The 22282-nt window shown below is 39.1% G+C and overlaps 1 non-coding gene across 1 annotated transcript; it reads right to left on the bottom strand.

The window, feature by feature from the left end:
- Nucleotides 1-10034: 10034 nt before the first annotated feature.
- LOC141694152 (small nucleolar RNA R71) lies at nucleotides 10035-10141 on the bottom strand. Its single transcript, XR_012563479.1, has one exon. It is a non-coding gene; the product is annotated as a small nucleolar RNA R71 (small nucleolar RNA).
- Between the last annotated feature and the right edge of the window lie 12141 nt (nucleotides 10142-22282).

Raw genomic sequence — 22282 nt, 5'->3', positions numbered from 1 at the left:
CCAAATTTAATGTCTTTTCTGCCTCCTCATTGCCCTGAGCAGCCAACAATTGATAGGCTGACACAGGATAAGTAAAAGTGTCAGCAACCAAGGAAATGTTATCAATTACAGCCTTGTAATGTTGCTGAAATTGTCTTTCCTTTTCAGCATCATCCACAATCATTGACTCATGAGCAATGGCTGTATCCACCCTTATTACTTCTGTACCTGCTTTTCTCTCATAATCTCTCTTTTGTTGCATCAGGGTCTCACCCTGGCTCCCCACCCTCACACCCTCACCTTCACCTACTAAGGTGGGACTCCTCTCACTCACTTTTACCAATCCTGAATAAATGGATTGCTGATTTTCACACTTTTCATCTCCTTTTGCCTGGTAGCAACCCAGCCTCTCACTCAATACACTCTCCTCCCTCAATCCTCAGAGTGACTGTACAACCACTAAATCTTCTGCACTTGAAATAATTGAAGTTTGAAGTTGTGCAGAGATATTCGACGGATAAGTGATATCCGTCGAGTGAGTGGTAATGCTATCCGACGGATAACTGCTGTTAGGCTTATCCGTCGGGATACAATCACTACTCGACGGATGAGCAATATCCATCGAGAGAGTAGAAATGAATGAGGTGGGAAGAGAAACTATTGTTGACTCTGTGTTGATTGAAGATATTTGGGGCACAGATGTCACAATAGTATCTGAAAGAATTAGCAAGTGAGCCAACAAATCATCTAAAAGATGATGCTCACTTGCACTAGATTTTGGCTTCCCCAACAGAGTTAAAGAAGGGGAATCAGGAATTGAAGTGTTTATCATATCCACTTCCAGAGAGTTTGTTGGTGAGTATGGTATTTCAGATGCTTCTATTATTAGAGATTTTGGCTGTGACTCCACATTTATTGGAGCCACATCAAACTGAATTTGAGAGAGTGCAGGGACTGTGTCTATAGCACCAGTTTGCACTATGTGTATGCCCTGTGCATCCCCAGAGGTTTTAGATTTCTTCTTTCTTGTGTAAGTTTGGGGTGAGCTTGTGTCCCTAACCCTTTTGGCCTGTGCTCTTGGCTGAGAGCTTTGTTCAATAGCTGCATCCTTTTGGGAGGATACAGCTAGAAGTGAGCTTTTATCCTTTTTAAGCACTGCAGTTTGTTGGGAAACTACAGTGTGGCTAGGCTGGGATTCACTCAACTCTCCATCCTTATTCTTGGGGTTTCTTTGATGTTTACCTCTTCCCTCACCTGACTTTCCCTCCTTCACACTCCCCTCTTTTGTTTTTGTGGATTTTTCAACTGGCATCTTTTGAGAGATGCCAGAGGGGTTTTTCTTTGATTTAGATTTGGAAATTGTAGAGGGTTTGGAGGCTTTGATAGGCAACTGTTTGGTCATTGGCACAGTTGACATAGCTACTCCTGAAGTCAAAGAAATAGTGGAGGTTGGAATAGTTATGGGGATGGATGAACTTACCTCACTTACCTGAGGTGCCTGCATTACAGGAAAATAGAACATCGGCACATCCCCGTGATGGTTGGCTCTGTTCAAATCTGCAATGAGTCTTCTCTCTTGAACCCAACAAGCCAGTTTGTTGTTTGGGTTCTCAAGCACAATCTCTTGACATAGATGGTTAGCCAATAACATGAAAAATCTAGCATAATACACATTCTTTCCTCTTTTAGCTAACTCACCTAGTTTTAAACCTAACTCAAATAGGACAAGGTCACTGAAATTATAAAATTTATCTGTAACTAGCATGTATAGCATGTTAAGCATGGAAATATTCACTGAATCAAAATTACTGACTTTTCCATAGAAAACTTTAGTAACCACATCACACAAGAAACTCCACTCCTTCCTAAGACTCAATCTCCTAATATCACTTAGTTTAGTAGTAGGAAGTGCATAATGCATGGAATTAAGCATATTGATAATATCAGTGTCATTGTGTGGTGAAGTCACATTATTATCAGGAATTTTGAAATATGCTTTTATCACATCATTATTGATACAGAACTCATTACCTTTGATGGTTAGAGTGATGGTCTTGTCAGCAGAGCTGTAGATAGCGGTGGTCCACATCTCTTCAACAACTTCACAGAAGATTGTGGGTGACTCCAGCAAGGCGTAATTTAGCTTGTAATTCTTCACAAAGTCCATCATCTTGTGATAGTCCTCTGATTGCTGAATACCCTTATTGACCAAAGCAGTGAAGTTGTTCTTCTCATAAATGAACCCAGTTTGAGACATAATCTTTACTACGGGTGCCATTGTTAGAGAATGAAAGCTTGAAGAGAAAGAGAATATTTGCTTGAGAGAGAATGAAATAAAAACAGTTGAATTTGAGAATGATAAAAGAAAACAATTGGAATGAAATAAGCTTTTATACTATCTCAAAAATAACTGATAAAAATAATAAAGAAAAGTAAATTAACCAATAGAAATTGCCTAAAATAGCCGTTTAAAATTAAACTATAAAAATTCCACCCATTATTCGTCGTGTAATGCTTACAAACTGTAAGTATACTCGATGGATAATGTTCAGGGAATCAACGGCTGAGATTTAGACAGTTCGATGGATGAGGATAAACTGATATCCGTCGAGATATAAAGTATTCCAGAAAAGTAATTGACTTTTATTAGCAAGTAGTATATCGACGGATGACTAAACTCGATGGATAAGGGTCATCCGTCGAGATGCAAATTTTGACTTAGCCAAAATTTCAGCCAAGACTTAAAAATCAACTAAATTTCTGGCTACATTACAACTTGCAAAATAACTCAGATAAATTTAAGAGTAATTAAGCATACCTAACTCACTTACCAACCTTGAAAAGGTGGATTCATCCAGTGGCTTGGTAAAGATATCTGCAAGTTGCTTCTCACTTGGAACAAAATATAATTCCACCGTACCATTCATCACATGTTCCCTTATGAAATGGTACTTGATGTCTATGTGCTTTGTCCTTGAATGTTGCACTGGATTTTCAGTGATGGCAATTGCACTTGTGTTATCACAGAAAATAGAAATCCTCTCAACTTGCAAACCATAGTCTAGCAATTGATTTTTCATCCATAAAATCTGTGCACAGCAACTGTCGGCAGCAATATATTCAGCTTCAGCTTTAGAAGTAGAAACTGAATTTTGCTTCTTACTAAACCAGGACACAAGCTTGTTTCCTAGAAATTGACAAGATCCTGTTGTGCTCTTTCTATCAATTCTTCAACCTACATAATCTGCATCTGAATAACCAGTTAGATCAAAACCAGAATCTCTAGGGTACCAAATGCCAAGTTTTGGTGTTCCCTTGAGATATCTGAAAATTCTCTTAATAGCTATCAAGTGAGATTCTCTAGGATCAGCCTGAAATCTAGCACATAAACATGTAGCAAACATTATATCTGGCCTACTAGCTATTAAGTACAGAAGTGAGCCAACCATGCCTCTATAACTTGAAATATCCACAGACTTTTCTGTAGTGTTTAGTTCAAGCTTAGTTGCAGTGGCCATGGGAGTTTTTACAGATGTGCAATCCATTAGATCAAACTTCTTTAAAAGATCAAAAATATATTTAGTTTGACTAATGAATATTCCATCACTAACTTGCTTAACTTGCAAACCAAGAAAGTAAGTTAGTTCTCCTATCATACTCATTTCATACTTACTTTGCATCAATTTGGCAAACTTTTTGCAAAGTTTCCCATCTGTAGAGCCAAAAATAATATCATCTACATAGATTTGAACAAGTATACTAGAGCCATTAACATTTCTGAAAAATAAAGTTTTATCTACAGTACATCTTGTGAAATGATTTTCCAAAAGGAACTTTGATAAAGTGTCATACCAGGCTCTAGGTGCTTGCTTCAGTCCATAAAGTGCTTTCAGAAGATAATAGACATATTCTGGAAAATTTGGATCTTCAAAACCAGGAGGTTGACTAACATACACTTCTTTCTCCAAATCTCCATTTAGAAAGGCACTTTTGACATCCATTTGATAGACCTTGAAATTGACATGGGCTGCATAGGCTAAGAAGATTATGATGGCTTCAAGTCTTGCAACAGGAGCAAAAGTTTCATCAAAATCTATTCCTTCTTGCTGACAATAACCCTCAGCAACAAATCTAGCTTTATTCCTGATTACTATGCCATTTTCATCCATCTTGTTTCTGAATATCCACTTGGTGTCTATTGGATTATTTCCTTTAGGCTTGGGTACCAGCTTCCATACATTATTCCTTTCAAATTGGTTTAGCTCCTCCTGCATAGCTAAAATCCAATCAGGATCCAACAAAGCTTCTTCTACCTTCTTTGGTTCTTCCTTTGATAGAAAGCTGTTGTATAGACATTCTTCCTGAGTTGCACTTCTTGTTTGAACTCTAGAAGAAACATCATCAATGATAAGCTCGAAGGGGTGAACTTTTGTCCATTTCCTTTGTTGAGGTAGATTAGCTCTAGATGAAGAGACCTCATGGTTGTCTTGATGTGTGATTGAGTTTTGATTTCTAAAAGCTCCTCCTGAGTTGGTGGATCTTTGATTTGAGAAAGGGGTACTTTCTATAGGTGATCTATCTTGACTTCCTGCTCCTCTTGATAACCCGACGGATGGTGAATTTTGAGTACCGACGGATGAGGCGGGTTGTCTTCCGACGGATAACACAGATTGCCTTCTGACGGATGAAGCATTATGTAACTCGACGGATGTTGAGTTTTGTGCTTCATTGGTGGTAGATTTGTCTGCATTATCCTTAGACACTGTTTCTTGATCACTCTCATCATCACTGTCATCACTAACCATCTCCACATTGTCGAATTTGAGGCTCTCATGGTAATCTCCATCTATCAGTCCTTCAATCTTTTTATCATCAAACACAACATGTATAGATTCCACAACAATGTTGGTTCTTAGATTGTAGACTCTATATGCTTTACCAATAGCATATCCAACAAAAATTCCTTCATCTGTTTTAGCATCAAACTTCCCATTTTGATCAGTTTGATTTCTCAGGATATAGCATTTGCAACCAAAGACATGAAGAAAGTTTAGACTTGGCTTCTTGTTCTTGAACAATTGATAGGGAGTCATGCATCTTGCTTGATTAATCAGAGAAATTTTCTGAGTGTAGCATGCAGTATATACAGCTTCAGCCCAGAAATATGTTGGTAGTTTAGATTCTTCAAGCATTGTCCTTGCAACTTCAATAAGTGATATGTTCTTCCTTTCCACTACTCCATTCTGTTGTAGAGTCCTTGCTGCTGAAAACTCATGCAGAATCCCATTTTCTTCACAAAATGCTCTCATGATAGAATTTTTGAACTCAGTTCCATTGTCACTCCTGATTCTTCTAACTTTGAAATCGGGATGATTGTTGACTTGCCTTATGTGATTGATGATGATTTCACTAGCCTCGTCTTTACACTTTAGAAAATCTGTCCAAGAGAACTTTGAGAAATCATCTATAATTACTAGGCAAAATCTTTTCCTTGAGATTGACAATACATTGACTGGTCCAAACAAATCCATGTGAAGCAGTTGCAAAGGCTCTTCAATTGCTGAATCAAGTTTCTTCCTGAATGATGCTTTAATCTGCTTCCCTTTTTGGCAGGCATCACACAGTCCATCCTTTGTAAACTCCACTAGAGGAATGCCTCTTACTAGTTCTTTCTTTACCAGCTCATTCATGGTCTTGAAGTTTAAATGGGATAGCTTCTTGTGCCATAGCCAACTTTCATCCTGACTTGCTTTGCTGAGAAGGCAAGTTACAGATTCTGCTTTGGATGAGTTGAAATCAGCTAGATATACATTTCCTCTTCTCACACCAGTGAGAACCACTTTGTTGCTTTGATTATTAGTCACAACACAAGCTTCTTTGTTGAAAGTTACTGAATTGCCTTTGTCACAAAGTTGGCTGATACTCAACAGATTGTGTTTGAGACCATCCACTAAGGCAACCTCATCAATGATGACATTGTCCTTTGAAATCAAGCCATATCCCACAGTATAACCCTTGCTGTCATCTCCAAAAGTAATACTTGGGCCAGCTCTTTCCTTAAGCTCTGTGAGCAGGGTAGAATCACCAGTCATGTGTCTTGAAAAACCACTATCCAAGTACCAAAGATTCCTTCTGTTTCCCTGCACACATCAAAATCAAATCAAGTTGATTTTGGTACCTAAGTTTCCTTGGGTCCTGCCTTGTTAGCTTTCTTCTTCTGTTTCTTAGGTCTTATCTCATTTAACTTAGGAATTTTAGATTCTTCCTTAGTCATTTAGTTTGGACCTTTGAAACCATTCAATGCAACAGAATTATCATGCATATTATGGCTAGCAGGAAATGGCATGCTTGGTGTAAACATGTTATTCCAGTAAGGCATGCTAAATGGCATTTGAGGCATACTGTATGCAGCATAATATGTATTAGGTGCAAATGACATATTAGCAAACTGTGCATTCATGTTCTGTGTAGGCATAGCATTAACATGCATGGGAGGCATGGCATTCATGTTAGGAAATTGAGACTGAACAGACATGGGAGTAGGCAAGGCAGAATTGCAATTAACAGACAAATGATTTACACTACCACACTTGACACATATTTTTCTAGGAGCATATTTATCAGGTGTGTAGTTATTGTGTTTGTTAATCCCTACTTTACCATTCCTATTGTTTTTCCTTTTAGTCTCTGTTTTTACCTCAATTTTCTCAAGTCTGTCACTTAACTGTTTGACAGTCATGTGACCAACATTAGCCTTTTTCCCTTTCTTAACTTGACTTGACTCTCCTGAAACAAAGTTCTTGGAAACAGACCCATACTTCTCATTCAACTTGATTAGTTTGGCTTTGCTAATGGGCTTGCTCACAGCCGACAGATGAGGATTTTCATCTTTCGACGGATAACACTTTTTGTTATCCGACGGATAGTCCTCATCATCCGTCGAGTCTACATCTGTTAGCAAACCATCTACCAAATTAGGTTCTAGTTTCTCTTTGCTCTTTTTCCAGGCTTCATCACAAAAATACTCAATTCCTTGAACTTTGGTGATTTGAGCATGGACATCCCTAGATGTTTTCCATGCTTTAATCACCTCTTGTTCACGCTCGAGCTGCTTCTTTAAAATCTCTTCCTTTTTCAAGGACTCAGCTAATTCCTCCTTGGCAATCTTACTCTCAATTCTTAGTTTCTCAAAATCAACAAACTAAGACTCAAGCACATTATTCCTCTCACTTAAAAACAAGTTGTTTTCTTTGATTTTAGCATTTTCTTTAGTAAGAGACTTAAGTGTAACACACAAATGATATAATTCTGTAGACATGTCATTTATGGAATCATTACACTCAGCTTTAGATAAATGTGCAAGGTTTGTAGTAATTACCTGATTGCTTGAGGAACTTGTATCTGTTTCATCAGACTTGGCCATTAGGGCTAGATTGACATAGCTGACATCTTCATCTTCATCCAAACCATTTGCTGCCCAGTCATTCTCTTGTGTAATAAAAGCCCTTTCCTTTTGTTTGAGTAGATCAAAGTATTTTTGCTTATAATCCACATACTCAAACCTTTTCTTACTGGAATCTGACTTTCTACACTCATTTGCAAAATGCCCTGCCAAGCCACATTTGAAACATTTGAATTTTGACTTATCCACCATGTTTCTATTTGGCTTGGCTGCTCCAAAGTTCTTCTTGAACTTGAGCTTGGCAAATCTCCCGGAAAGAAATGCTAGGTGCTCATCAATGTCCTCCATGTCATCTTGGCTCAATGACTCTTCACTTTCTACTGCAAGCCCCTTGCCCTTGTTCTCATAGACCTTAGAAGTTGACTCAACAGCTTCCATCTTCACTTCCTTCTCATTTTCCAAATCAGCAACTAGTGCAATGGATCCTCCTTTCTTCTTTCCTCTCTCCATCCTTTCATCCTGCTCTATGATAAGTGGCATTTTATACCACTTAGAACGTCTTAAAATGGCTTAAATTGGTGTCTTGAAATCAAGTATTTTATGTATTTGATGCGTTTTTCTAGTGTTTATGCATTTCAGGGTATTAGTTGCATTTCGGAGGAGGAATCATCAAGAATAAGCCTTGGCATGTGTTCACCATTGCGAGAGGAAAAGAACGGGCAGATTACGGCGAAGAAACGGAGCAAACCTGGAATTTTTCCAGTAGGGTCCTGCGTGCCCGCGCAGCAATGCTGAGCGGCCGCGCAGCAGCCTTGCGCGCCCGCGCAGAAATGCTGAGCGGCCGCGCAGGGTCGGGGAAAAAGCTGAATTATTTTAGACTTCTACTTCTGTTTGGCTTCCAACTTCTATGTAATCTGAGTTTTATGGGACTATTATATAAGTAGATTTGAGACGTTTTCATAGAGAAGATGAAAGAGATTATGTTTTAGATTGTGTTTTGCACAAGAAGCGAAGGAGATAAGGAAGAAGACCGATTTAGCACACCGCAACGAAGAGGAAGCATATATTCTTGTGATTCTTGTTTCGTTGTAACGTTGGATGCTAGTTTTCTTGCTTTGACTTATTTACTCTTGTGACGTACTCTGTTTTAATATAATTAGTTTAGTTATTATTTTCTTGTGTCGTTTATCATGATTTCATATGAACCCATGATGGCGATAAGTTCTATTATGGGCTAATCGTGATCATGGGGTTGCAACGGATTTATTATGAAATTCTTTAGTTAATTGTTTAATACTTTAGTGTGTGATGATTGCATGATATCTAGTATTGGTTGTGCGTATTCGTCTTATGTGCGTCACGAACATATAAGATAGGGTATTAATCTCTTGTGAAGCGACGGTGGATCTTGAGATTTAGAACTTGCCATGCTAGCATAGGTTCATGTACGTTGTGCATGATTAGTGGGTAACTCTAACAGTTTTATTTGCCTTATGTAATCAAAAGGAATAACTTGTGCTTAAATCGTTGTGTTGTCAATTTCTGTAGACATATAGGAACTCAACATAATTGATGACTATTCAACTTCTATCTTAATTGTGGATGCTTGGTAGAATGGTATTAGTACAATGAAAGTTGGCTTTTATCAGTTTCGTGTTATTCGATTAATATCATCACTGTCACATGCTAAAGGTAATAACAATGGCTATAGAAGGAAGTAATAATGAAGTTGTGATCTCATGAGTGTTTTATTATTGATAAATTGAAGTGTTAGTTAAGTGGTTAATTAAGTAGTTAATTATAGTTAATATTTAATCAACAATTTTAAGTGTTATCTTAACATTGAGAAGTAATCATACATTGGTGAGTGAGTTTAATTAGACAATAACTTAGTCTGAGTCTCTGAGGGAACGAACTAGAAAGTATTCTATATTACTTACGAACGCGTATACTTGCGTGAATATTAGTGCGTGATTTCGACCTAACAAGTTTTTGGCGCCGCTGCCGGGGACTCAGCGTATTTGTTTAGTTTATGTACTTACCATCATTGGTCATTAGGACTCAGTGATTAGGACGTAGTAGTTAATTACTCTTTTCGGTTGTGTTTCAGGTACTTTAGCAAGCTTTTATGCAAACTCGTTCTCGTGCTCGCAAGAGGACCTTAGATACAGCTGAGGAGAAAGACGAAGTTCTTGATACTCCGGAGAAGTTAGATTTTGAGGATTCGGATTCAGGAACTGAGCAGAAAGAACCAGTAAACATGGGAGATCGTATTGTTCAAGCTGATCCAGCTCTTATGAATTTTTCTCGGCCTAAAATTGATGACATTCAGTCAAGCATCCTTCATCCGGCTATTCAAGCTAACACCTTTGAAATCAAGCCGGGCACTATTCAGATGGTGCAGAATTCTGTTTCTTTTGGAGGAGCGGCAACTGAAGACCCCAACATGCACATAAGGAATTTTGTCGAGATCTGCAGCACTTTTAAGTATAATGGCGTGACTAATGAGGCTATCAAGTTGAGGCTTTTCCCATTCTCACTGAGGGATAAGGCTAAAGACTGGTTACATTCTGAACCAGCTGGGTCCATCACTACGTGGCAAGATCTTGCGCAAAAGTTTCTGGTAAAGTTTTATCCAATGGCAAAGACTGCTGCTATGAGGAGTGCTCTTACTCAGTTTGCGCAGCAACCTACAGAATCTATGTGCGAGGCTTGGGAACGCTACAAGGAAATGTTGAGAAAATGTCCACATCATGGAATGCCGGATTGGATGGTAATCACTGGTTTTTATAATGGTTTGGGGGCCCAATCTCGGCCCATGCTCGATGCAGCAGCTGGAGGCGCCTTATGGGCTAAAAGCTATACTGAGGCGTATAATCTTATCGAGACGATGGCTGCAAATGAGCATCAAAACCCAACTCAGAGGATGACATCAGGCAAGGTAGCAGGTATTCTGGAAGTTGATGCAGCCACCGCTATTGCAGCCCAGCTCCAAGCACTATCAATGAAGGTTGATTCTTTGGCTACGTATGGAGTTAATCAAATAGCTATGGTTTGTGAGCTTTGTGCAGGTTCTCATGCTACGGATCAGTGTTCTCTTGTCAATGAATCTGTTCAGTATGTGAATAATTATCAGCGACAACAGCAGCCTGTGCCAGCAACCAATCATCCTAACAACAGAAATCATCCAAATTTCAGCTGGGGGAATAATCAGAATGCTATTCAGCCACCATATCAGCAAGGAGTGAGTAAACAGTTTAACCCACCTGGATTCCAGCAATCACAGCAGTATGCTACAAGGTAATCATATCCTCAATAGGGAAGTGCAGCTGCACCTACTAGTGCTGATTTTGAGGAACTTAAGCTGTTGTGCAAGAGTCAGGCGGTTTCTATCAAGACCTTGGAAAATCAAATCGGTCAATTAGCCAATACAGTGCTCAATCGTCAACCTGGCACTCTTCCCAGTGACACGGAAGTACCAGGCAGGAAGGAAGCTAAAGAGCAAGTCAATGCTATTACCTTAAGGTCTGGAAAAGTAGCTGATGCTGAAAAGGCAAAAGAAGTCGAAGCTGAAGTTAGAGATGAAAAATCTAAGCAAAAGGAGAAAGTGGCGGAACCAAGGAAGACTACTGTTGAACACACTCTACCTGAGGCTAATACAGGGGAGAAACAGCTCTATCCTCCACCACCTTTTCCTAAGAGATTGCAGCAACAAAAGCTGGATAGACAGTTCGGGAAGTTTCTGGAGATGTTCAAGAAACTTCACATCAATATACCTTTCGCTGAGGCTCTGGAACAAATGCCTAGTTATGCGAAGTTTATGAAGACTATTCTTTCAAGGAAGGTGAAACTGGATGACCTTGAAACCGTTGCTCTCACGGAAGAATGCAGCGCTGTTCTGCAGCAAAAGTTACCACCAAAACTGAAAGATCCAGGAAGCTTCACCATTCCTTGCACCATTGGCAATCTAACTTTTGACAAGTGCCTTTGTGATTTGGGAGCAAGCATTAATCTGATGCCCTTGTCGATCTTTAAAAAGCTGGATCTGCCTGATCCAAAACCCACATACATGTCGCTACAATTGGCGGACCGTTCCATTACTTACCCAAGGGGCATAGTTGAGGATGTGCTCGTCAAGGTGGATAAGCTCTTCTTTCCTGCAAATTTTGTCATTCTGGATTTTGAGGAAGATAAGAAGATTCCCATAATCTTGGGGAGGCCTTTCTTGGCTACTGGCCGTACCTTGATAGATGTGCAAAAAGGGGAACTTACTATGCGGGTCCAAGATCAGGATGTGACCTTCAACGTATTCAAGGAAATGAAATTCCCTACAGAAGATGAGGAGTGTTTAAAAGTGGATGTGATTGATTCCGCAGTTACTTCGGAACTCGATCACATGCTAATGTCTGATGCATTGGAAAAGGCCTTAGTGGGGGATTTTGACAGCGATGATGAAGATAGCAACGAGCAATTACAATATCTGAACGCTTCTCCATGGAAGCGAAAGCTCGACATACCATTTGAATCTCTTGGTACTTCTGACCTTAAGAATGCTGAAGGGAAGCTCAAACCATCAATAGAGGAAGCACCTACCTTGGAGCTCAAACCATTACCTGAACACTCGAGGTATGCTTTTTTAGGTGATTCATCTACGTTACCTGTTATTATTTCAGCTGACCTTTCAGGTAGTGAGGAAGACAAGCTCTTAAGGATTTTGAGAGAATTCAAATCGGCTATAGGATGGACCATAGCAGACATCAAGGGGATAAGTCCTTCATATTGTATGCATAAAATTCTGTTAGAGGAAGGTAGTAAGCCAACTGTGGAACAGCAGCGAAGACTGAACCCGATCATGAAGGAGGTGGTGAAGAAAGAAATTCTGAAATGGCTAGATGCAGGCATCATTTATCCTATTTCTGACAGCTCGTGGGTGAGCCCCGTGCAATGTGTACCTAAGAAAGGAGGTATCACTATGGTCGCAAATGAAAAGAATGAGCTCATCCCTACTCGAACAGTTACAGGATGGAGAGTATGCATGGATTATAGAAAATTAAACAAAGCCACAAGGAAGGATCACTTCCCTCTCCCATTCATTGATCAAATGCTTGACAGATTGGCGGGACATGAGTATTTTTGTCTTCTGGATGGTTATTCCGGGTATAATCAGATTTGTATTACACCAGAGGATCAGGAAAAGACTACCTTCACTTGTCCATTTGGCACATTTGCTTTTCGTAGAGTTTCGTTTGGGTTATGTGGCGCCCCGGCCACCTTTCAGAGATGTATGATGGCTATATTCTCTGACATGATTGGAAATAACGTCGAAGTGTTCATGGATGACTTCTCCGTCTTTGGACACTCATATGATGAATGTTTGAATAATCTGTGCGCCGTACTCAAAAGATGCGTGGAAACTAATTTGGTGCTTAATTGGGAGAAATGTCATTTTATGGTGCGTGAAGGCATTATCCTTGGGCATAAGGTCTCTAGCAAAGGTCTGGAGGTGGACAAGGCCAAGGTGGGAGTCATTGAAAATCTTCCCCCACCTAATTCGGTGAAAGGAATCCGTAGTTTTCTCGGTCATGCGGGTTTTTATCGGCGATTCATCAAGGACTTTTCAAAGATATCTAAGTCGTTGTGCAATTTACTTGAGAAAGATGTGCCTTTCAAATTTGATGATGAATGTTTGGCAGCATTCGAGACTCTCAAGGAGAGTTTGATCACGGCACCAGTTATTACAGCACCAGATTGGACAGAACCGTTTGAGATGATGTGTGATGCGAGTGACTATGCGGTAGGTGCAGTTCTGGGACAGCGCAAGAAAAATCTCTTCCATGTGGTCTACTATGCGAGTAAGACTTTAAATGGGGCCCAATTTAACTACACCACTACTGAGAAGGAGCTTTTGGCTATAGTCTTTGGCTTTGAGAAATTTCGATCTTATCTGCTTGGTACGAAAGTAACAGTATTCACTGATCATGCAGCTATTCGCTATCTGGTTTCTAAGAAGGATTCGAAGCCGAGACTCATTCGTTGGGTGCTTTTACTTCAGGAATTTGAGTTAGAGATCAAAGATAGAAAAGGTACCGAGAATCAAGTAGTTGACCATCTCTCTAGGTTGGAGAATCCCGATTCTACTTCACAAGATAGGACGTTAATCAATGAATCTTTTCCGGATGAGCAGTTGTTTGCAATTCAGGAGAAAGAACCATGGTTTGCAGATATTGTAAACTATCTTGTCAGCAATATAATGCCGCTTAATTTGACATCCGCTCAAAAGAAGAAGTTTCTGCATGAGGTGAAGTGGTATATGTGGGATGAACCATATTTGTTTAGACAGGGAGCTGATCAGATCATCAGGAGATGTATCCCGTTCTGTGAGATGGAGGGGATATTACGAGACTGCCATTCCACGGTTTATGGTGGACACTATGGAGGTGAGAAGACGGCAGCTCGTATTCTGCAAGCAGGTTTTTTCTGGCCTACTTTGTTCAAGGATGCTCATCAGTTTGTTTTAAGGTGTGATCGTTGCCAAAGAGTGGGAAATTTGTCAAGGAAGGATGAGATGCCATTAAATGTGATGCTTGAAGTCGAGGTCTTTGATGTATGGGGAATAGATTTCATGGGGCCTTTTATCTCATCTTGCAATAATCAGTACATCTTGCTGGCAGTCGATTATGTCTCAAAATGGGTCGAAGTTAAAGCTTTACCGACAAATGATGCAAAGGTAGTACTAAATTTTCTTCATAAGCAAATTTTCACAAGGTTTGGAACGCCTCGGGTAATCATAAGTGATGAAGGATCGCATTTTTGCAACCGTAAGTTCACTTCTATGATGCAGCGTTATAATGTGAATCATCGAGTAGCTACTGCCTATCATCCGCAAACAAATGGTCAAGCGGAATTGTCTAACAGAGAGATAAAGCGGATTCTAGAGAAGGTTGTTTGTCCGTCAAGGAAGGATTGGTCTTTAAAGCTCGATGAAGCTGTTTGGGCTTACAGAACAGCATACAAAACTCCACTTGGGATGTCACCGTTTCAGTTGGTGTACGGTAAGGGATGTCATCTACCGGCGGAGCTTGAGCATAAGGCCTACTGGGCATTGAAGAAATTGAACCTGGATTTAGATGCAGCTGGTAAGAAAAGAATGCTTCAGCTTAATGAACTTGATGAATTTCGACTTCAAGCGTACGAGAATAACAAAATGTATAAGGAAAAGGTGAAGAGGTGGCACGATAGGAAGCTACATCCTAAGTTATTTGTGCCAGGGCAACAAGTTCTGTTATTCAACTCTCAGCTCCGACTTTTTCCTGGGAAGTTGAAATCAAGGTGGTCTGGACCTTTTATTGTCAAAACTGTGTTTCCACATGGAGCGGTGGAAATTTTTGAGAATGATTCGGACCAAGCATTCAAGGTTAACGGTCAGCGGTTGAAGCACTACTATGGGGACATGGCAAACCGAGAGGTGGTTAGTGCCATTTTGTTGACTACTTGAGAAAGGTACGGAACGTCAAGCTAATGACGAAAAAGAAAGCATTGCGTGGGAGGCAACCCATGAATTGTTGTTACAGGATCCCTTAGAAGTTAATAACCTATCCAAAAACACAAAAAAATCAGAAAAAAGGGGCTGAAAATTTTTTTTTCCAGAGACCCTCTGCGCGCCCGCGCAGCTAAGCTGAGCGGCCGCGCAGCTTGCTGCGCGCCCGCGCAGAAATGCTGAGCGGCCGCGCAGGGTCGAGTTCCAGAAAATTTTTTACAGTTCAGAAAAAAAAAAAAATAAACAAAAACACAAAAACCCATCACAGCCCATAAACCCACGAATTCTTTTCCCATTACCCCATGATTTTATCCCTCAACCCCACTCCTAATCTAATTTAACCTACTCCACACACTATATATACATACACCTATCCTACATATCTCCCACAAACTTCCTACACTTAAACCCTCTCATAAACATCAAAAATCAGTTCTTACACACTTTTATTCACAAATCAATGGCACCCAAGAGAGCACGCACTATTGACAGCAGCAGCACAGTTCCTCCTGCTGATTCATCAAGGGGTACTGCTGCAAGGCCTCGGTTAACTGACAGAGCTGCGGAGGAGGAGTACACTAGGCTGTTGGGGAAGTCGATTCTGAAGGAGAGGGGGTTTTTACCATCAGGGAGGGATGGTGAGTTGTTGCCCATGATTGCAGAGAAGGGGTGGATAGCTTTTTGTGAGTCACCCGAAGCAGTACCGATGAGTGTTGTTCGCGAGTTCTACGCGAACGCGAAGGCTGAAAAGAATGGGTTTTCTGTAGTTCGTGGGCTGACGGTTGATTATCATCCTGCGGCGATTCGCCGTGTGATTGGACAGCGAGAGAGGAAGCCCGAGGAGGAGAACTGGAATGAAAAGACTGCTGAGGATTTTGACTTGGATTTGATTTGTGCGACTCTCTGTCGACCGGGCACAGTTTGGAACCGCAGTCAAGCCAATAATGAGTATCGTCACTTTCCGGCAATCGCCATGAACAGGTATGCCCGTGCATGGAATGCATTTATATGTGCTAATATTTTGCCTTCTTCACATGCACACGAGGTCACAGTTGAGAGAGCACAGTTGTTGTGGGGAATTCTGAATGAGGAATACTATGTGGACCTTGGTGAGTTTATCTACCAAGGAATTCTGAAGTTTTTGAGGGGAGCAAAGCATATGAACATCCCTTATGCATCCACGGTTACAAAGCTATGCCGAGCAGTAGGAGTGAACTGGTCGGCTCATGAGCAGTTGCAGTTGCCAGCAGCTCCGATAGATTCTGGCACTCTGAATGGGATGCAGGAGTGGACCGGTGGTGAGCCTGAGGAGCATGGGCTGGGTTATCGTCTTCCAGGAGGGCGTCCAGCACGAGGTGCTACTATGGCTAGGCCAGGGCGTGGTGAGGCTGGTTCTTCGAGAGCTCAGGAGGGTGCTGGGATGGGTGATGCCCAGTATAGGAGGCTTTCACGGCGGATGGATGCCATGTATGAGACGCAGAGCAGGTTTGCTCAGGAGCTCACCCTTGCGTTAGGGACTGCTTTTCGAGGCCTTGGAGCTGATATCCAGTGGCCAGTTTTTGGTGAGGACTCTGCATACCCGCCGCCTGATACTTCACCCACTGAGGGTGATGATGATGATGACTCCGAGTAGGTATACCCTGTGTTCCTTTCTACTACCTTCACTGGGGACAGTGAAGATTTTAAGTTTGGGGGTGGTAGTTAAGGAATATTTTGTGTGTGTCATATAGCTGCATATTCATGATAGTTAGTTCATATAGTTGCATAATTTTTGCCATATAGTTTTTTTTATATAGCTTTATTTGTTTGTCATATCATATAGCTCATGCATATACCATGATCCCTTTTGCAATGATTTATCGACTGAATTGTGATATTGATGCGAGTGTAGTGATAGCATTAAAGTGTTATTAAGTTGTGTAGGTTGATATGCATGCTAGAAGCATTGTATTTTCACTAAGTCTTAGAGAATGCTTAAGGGCTAGATTGTTGTTATGATCTGATTATTTTCGAGGATAATCTATTTATTATGCTTAGAATTTGATAATAGGTTCTTAGTGGTAAAGGCATGAAAAAGAAAAAAAAAATGGAGTAAAAATGGAATTTATTGCTAGTTGTGGCTAGGCTTCAAATGGCTAGTAGCCGGCTCGCATGTTATGCGAGTAGTCTAGGGTTGAGCAAGATGGAGCGAAACGCACTTGCTCAGAAAAGAAAAAAAAAATTGCATAATTGATCAAGAGTGGGTTCTTTGGTATTCGAGTTATTAAGTTCTTAGGGGACTTTGTGCCTAGTGACCTAAGGCTTTTAGAGTCTGGGATCCGCTAACCTAACGCTCGTTACATGGATACCATTGTATAAGTCTTTTGTGGACCTCACTCATTGCACGGTCAAATAAGCATTTGAGTTGTAAATAAAAAGCACGATTCCGTAGTAAGCTCCAAAGTTCTTGTAGTGTTGTATATCACTTTATGCCTAGAATTTTTATTCTTTGTATAATCGTAGGATTGCCTTGAGGATAGTCTAGTCATAGTAATTGGTCTAGTTCCGAAGCATATCTGTTAAGCATTTGCACACACCACGTTTCTGGCTGTATGTCCGTTTGCATGAGTTTATTGATCTTTAGTGTCTAACTGCATTCGTTGAGACGTGACAATTTGGTTGGTTAATTGTAGTAAGGGGGATCGTTGCATTTTCATATAGATTGCATTCATGCATATTTTTAGTTGTTTTGAGTCTGTGACGCTTGAGGACAAGCATCGATTTAAGTTTGGGGGTGTGATAAGTGGCATTTTATACCACTTAGAACGTCTTAAAATGGCTTAAATTGGTGTCTTGAAATCAAGTATTTTGTGTATTTGATGCGTTTTTCTAGTGTTTATGCATTTCAGGGTATTAGTTGCATTTCGGAGGAGGAATCATCAAGAATAAGCCTTGGCATGTGTTCACCATTGTGAGAGGAAAAGAACGGGCAGATTACGGCGAAGAAACGGAGCAAACCTGGAATTTTTCCAGTAGGGTCCTGCGCGCCCGCGCAGCAATGTTGAGCGGCCGCGCAGCAGCCTTGCGCGCCCGCGCAGAAATGCTGAGCGGCCGCGCAGGGTCGGGGAAAAAGCTAAATTATTTTAGACTTCTACTTCTGTTTGGCTTCCAACTTCTATGTAATCTGAGTTTTATGGGACTATTATATAAGTAGATTTGAGACATTTTCATAGAGAAGATGAAAGAGATTATGTTTTAGATTGTGTTTTGCGCAAGAAGCGAAGGAGATAAGGAAGAAGACCGATTTAGCACACCGCAACGAAGAGGAAGCATATATTCTTGTGATTTTTGTTTCGTTGTAATGTTGGATGCTAGTTTTCTTGCTTTGACTTATTTACTCTTGTGACGTACTCTGTTTTAATATAATTAGTTTAGTTATTATTTTCTTGTGTCGTTTATCATGATTTCATATGAACCCATGATGGCGATAAGTTCTATTATGGGCTAATCGTGATCATGGGGTTGCAACGGATTTATTATGAAATTCTTTAGTTAATTGTTTAATACTTTAGTGTGTGATGATTGCATGATATCTAGTATTGGTTGTGCGTATTCGTCTTATATGCGTCGCGAACATATAAGATAGGGTGTTAATCTCTTGTGAAGCGACGGTGGATCTTGAGATTTAGAACTTGTCATGCTAGCATAGGTTCATGTACGTTGTGCATGATTAGTGGGTAACTCTAACAGTTTTATTTGCCTTATGTAATCAAAAGGAATAACTTGTGCTTAAATCGTTGTGTTGTCAATTTCTGTAGACATATAGGAACTCAACATAATTGATGACTATTCAACTTCTATCTTAATTGTGGATGCTTGGTAGAATGGTATTAGTACAATGAAAGTTGGCTTTTATCAGTTTCATGTTATTCGATTAATATCATCACTGTCACATGCTAAAGGTAATAACAATGGCTATAGAAGGAAGTAATAATGAAGTTGTGATCTCATGAGTATTTTATTATTGATAAATTGAAGTGTTAGTTAAGTGGTTAATTAAGTAGTTAATTATAGTTAATATTTAATCAACAATTTTAAGTCTTATCTTAATATTGAGAAGTAATCATACATTGGTGAATGAGTTTAATTAGACAATAACTTAGTCTGAGTCTCTGAGGGAATGAACTAGAAAGTATTCTATATTACTTGCGAACGCGTATACTTGCGTGAATATTAGTGCGTGATTTCGCCCTAACACTCTATCTCAAGCTCATAGGTCTTCAAGATGCCATACAGTCTCTCCAAAGTAAACTCTTTATAATCTTGTGAGTTTCTTAATGAGACTGTCATTGGTTTCCATTCCTTTGGAAGAGATATAAGAAATTTCAGATTAGAGTCTTTAGTCTGATAGACTCTTCCATGTAACTTAAGAGCATTTAGTAGTTTTTGAAATCTACTAAAAATGTCAGTGAGTGACTCACTTTCCTCATTGTGAAAATGCTCATATTGCTGAATCAAGAGCTGCATCTTATTTTCTCTAACTTGCTCAGTGCCATCACAGATTATCTGTATAGTATCCCAGACTTTCTTGGCAGTTTTGCAGTTGATAATGTTGTCAAACATGTCTACATCAACTTCATTGAACAGAATGTTCATGGCCTTTTTGTCCTTCCTGACTTGTTCAATGTCAGGATCAGACCATTCGTGCCTTGGCTTGGGAACTGATGGCTCGTTTCCTGTTGCAGCTCTCATTGGAACATGAGGGCCTCTTTCTATGCAGTCCACATAGGCCTCATCTTGAGAAAGCATATGAAGATGCATCTTTACCTTCCAATTATGGTAATTATCTTTATCTAGAAAAGGAATCTTGACTCCAACGTCTTTCTTGTTCATCTTGCTGAATTGTTTTGATCTTTAAACTCTTTGTAGATTAAGAGCTTGCTCTGATACCAATTGTTAGTCCCTTAACAATATAGCAAGAATTACAGAAGGGGGTTGAATGGAATTCTTGAACCTTTTTCTCAAAATAAAAATGTTCAACTCGAATATAGATATAAGTGTTTTGATTAGCACAATGCGGAATAGAAACTTAATTGAATCAAAATATAAGTAATTAAAAAAAGAGTCTTTAAAAACTTTCTGGTGGATTTAAACAATTTCACCAGAGATATATATATTATATATCGAGAGAACTCTGTGTGCAAGAATGCTCACAGCTGCTTACAAATTGAACTACTGAGAATACAGGGAAATGCTAAAGATTTTGCTTACAAAGATTTCTCTGTTTTAGTATCTCAGCTTACTTCATTTTATTTGCTACGTTCTTGATTTATATATTACCAAAAATTACAAAGTCAAAAAGACTGAATAAATATTAAAATTATCAGTCTTAAGCTTTGCTACTTTTCGTCCTCTATTACCCAGTTAATGGGTTTCCACAGTAGATTTGTATACATCTCGACGGATGTGCTCAGCTTTCACTGTTCAACTGCTATTTGAATTCTTTATGTGATCATTCGTTGGACTTTATGAACATCCGTTGAATATATGATCATCCGTCGACTTTATGAACATCCGTTGATGGCTTCATTGATCATCCGTTGACTACTATGTTAAACATCCGTTGATAGTCATTTGATCATCCGTCGATGGCTTTGTTAATCATCCGTCGGTAGCTATTTTGGCACTTGACTTCATTTCACTTATGCAGAATTACAAGACATCATTTATATACAATTAATCAACCTATTCTGCATATCTAGTTAAAGTCAACATGACTTATAGGCTACTACAGAATCTATACAAAGATGTATACAGAACTGTGCTACAGACTCATTATTACATAAGCTACTCACTCGATGGATAATAAGTCAACATCCGTCGGGACTATAATGAGTTATCCGTCGGGACTATAATTCTTATCCGTCGAGTGCTACATTATTTCATTAAGTAAAATCTACTTAGATGTTTTGTTTATGAAATCATCAAGTACACAACATATGCACAACAGAACATTATATGTATTTTTTTAATATAATTCTGATTAGATGATCTTAAAATGACACTTATAACAAAGTCGGTACACAATATAACTTGGAATTCTTCCTTTGTATAATATATAACATTTGAGTGTAAATAAGGTTGTGAGACTTATATTCATTATTGTTGTGTATATGCTCGGGGAATTTTGACATGTTTTTGACTTATTTTGTTACTAAATTGCATTGCAGGATATGGGCAAGGATTCTGAAACATGCACATTTTAAGAATCGTTCCTGCTATAATGATTGTAGGTCTATATTTTGTTGCCCCACAGATGAAATAAGAAATGAATAATTCCTAAGTTAATCTATTTTTGTTTTACTATCATTTAGTCGGCTTCTATTCTCCGATTTAGATCCGGTTTGTAACAGCTTGCACAACTAATCGATATATCGCTTTTACAGCTCGCAACACATGCACGTATTCAGGTATCTTATTCGGTGTCATATTTACTAGATATCACACATAATACAACTATATAACATATAACATATAAGACAGATAACAATGTTCAAATATATCTATATTGATGCACCAATTTGCTAATAATTTACACACTTTTGATTGGCGATCGCTCAAGATGCAATTCGTGCTATGGTGGGAAGTATATGTTTTTCAGACATGGAGTAATATAACATACATGTCAACTTTAAAAATACAAAATATGTCATTAAATGAGTCACTGTATCATCAAAAATACAAAGAGAAAGAAGGCAAGAAGAGCACCATGAATGGGGATTCAACAATCACTGCTTACACCACCAGTGATTTTCAATTTAATAACTACTCCATATTTCTTATATTTTTTGCACTAAAAATGTCAGCGATGTCGGTATTACAAATCAGACTCATTTACTTTTTTGACATTAAAAAATCATAGGAAATATATCTTCCATAGCAAGCTCTCATTAATAAAATAACGTAGTGTCATTTAGTATTACACACAATAGTCAAACACAACTTATAGATGTCCAATTTGGTCTTATTACCATTTCAATTTCATTCTCACCAATATTGGAGCACCATATAGCTCGAATGTTGGAGTTTCGTTAAATTTAATTAAAAGATAAAAGGGATTAATAGACCAAACAAGTGGTAACTTGAAAAATCTAAGTATATATATATACAAATTGATATAAATGAAAATAAAATATGTGTTTTATAAAAATGTAAATAATAAAAAAAAGATTTTCTAAGTAGTAGAAGGGGTATTTTTTACGGGTTGTGATATTTTGGGTTATTTTATCTTAACTCGTGGGGCCAATGCCCAATCTACGAGGGCTGAACCATAATAGGCACCCAATAATGCAAAAGGCCCGATTGTTATCTGTCTTATATAGATA

The sequence above is a fragment of the Apium graveolens genome, chromosome 10, assembly GCF_009905375.1.
Source record: "Apium graveolens cultivar Ventura chromosome 10, ASM990537v1, whole genome shotgun sequence".
In the NCBI taxonomy this organism is placed as follows: domain Eukaryota; kingdom Viridiplantae; phylum Streptophyta; class Magnoliopsida; order Apiales; family Apiaceae; genus Apium; species Apium graveolens.
Note: the sequence above shows the minus strand (reverse complement) of the source record. Positions and strands in the feature narration are given on the sequence as shown.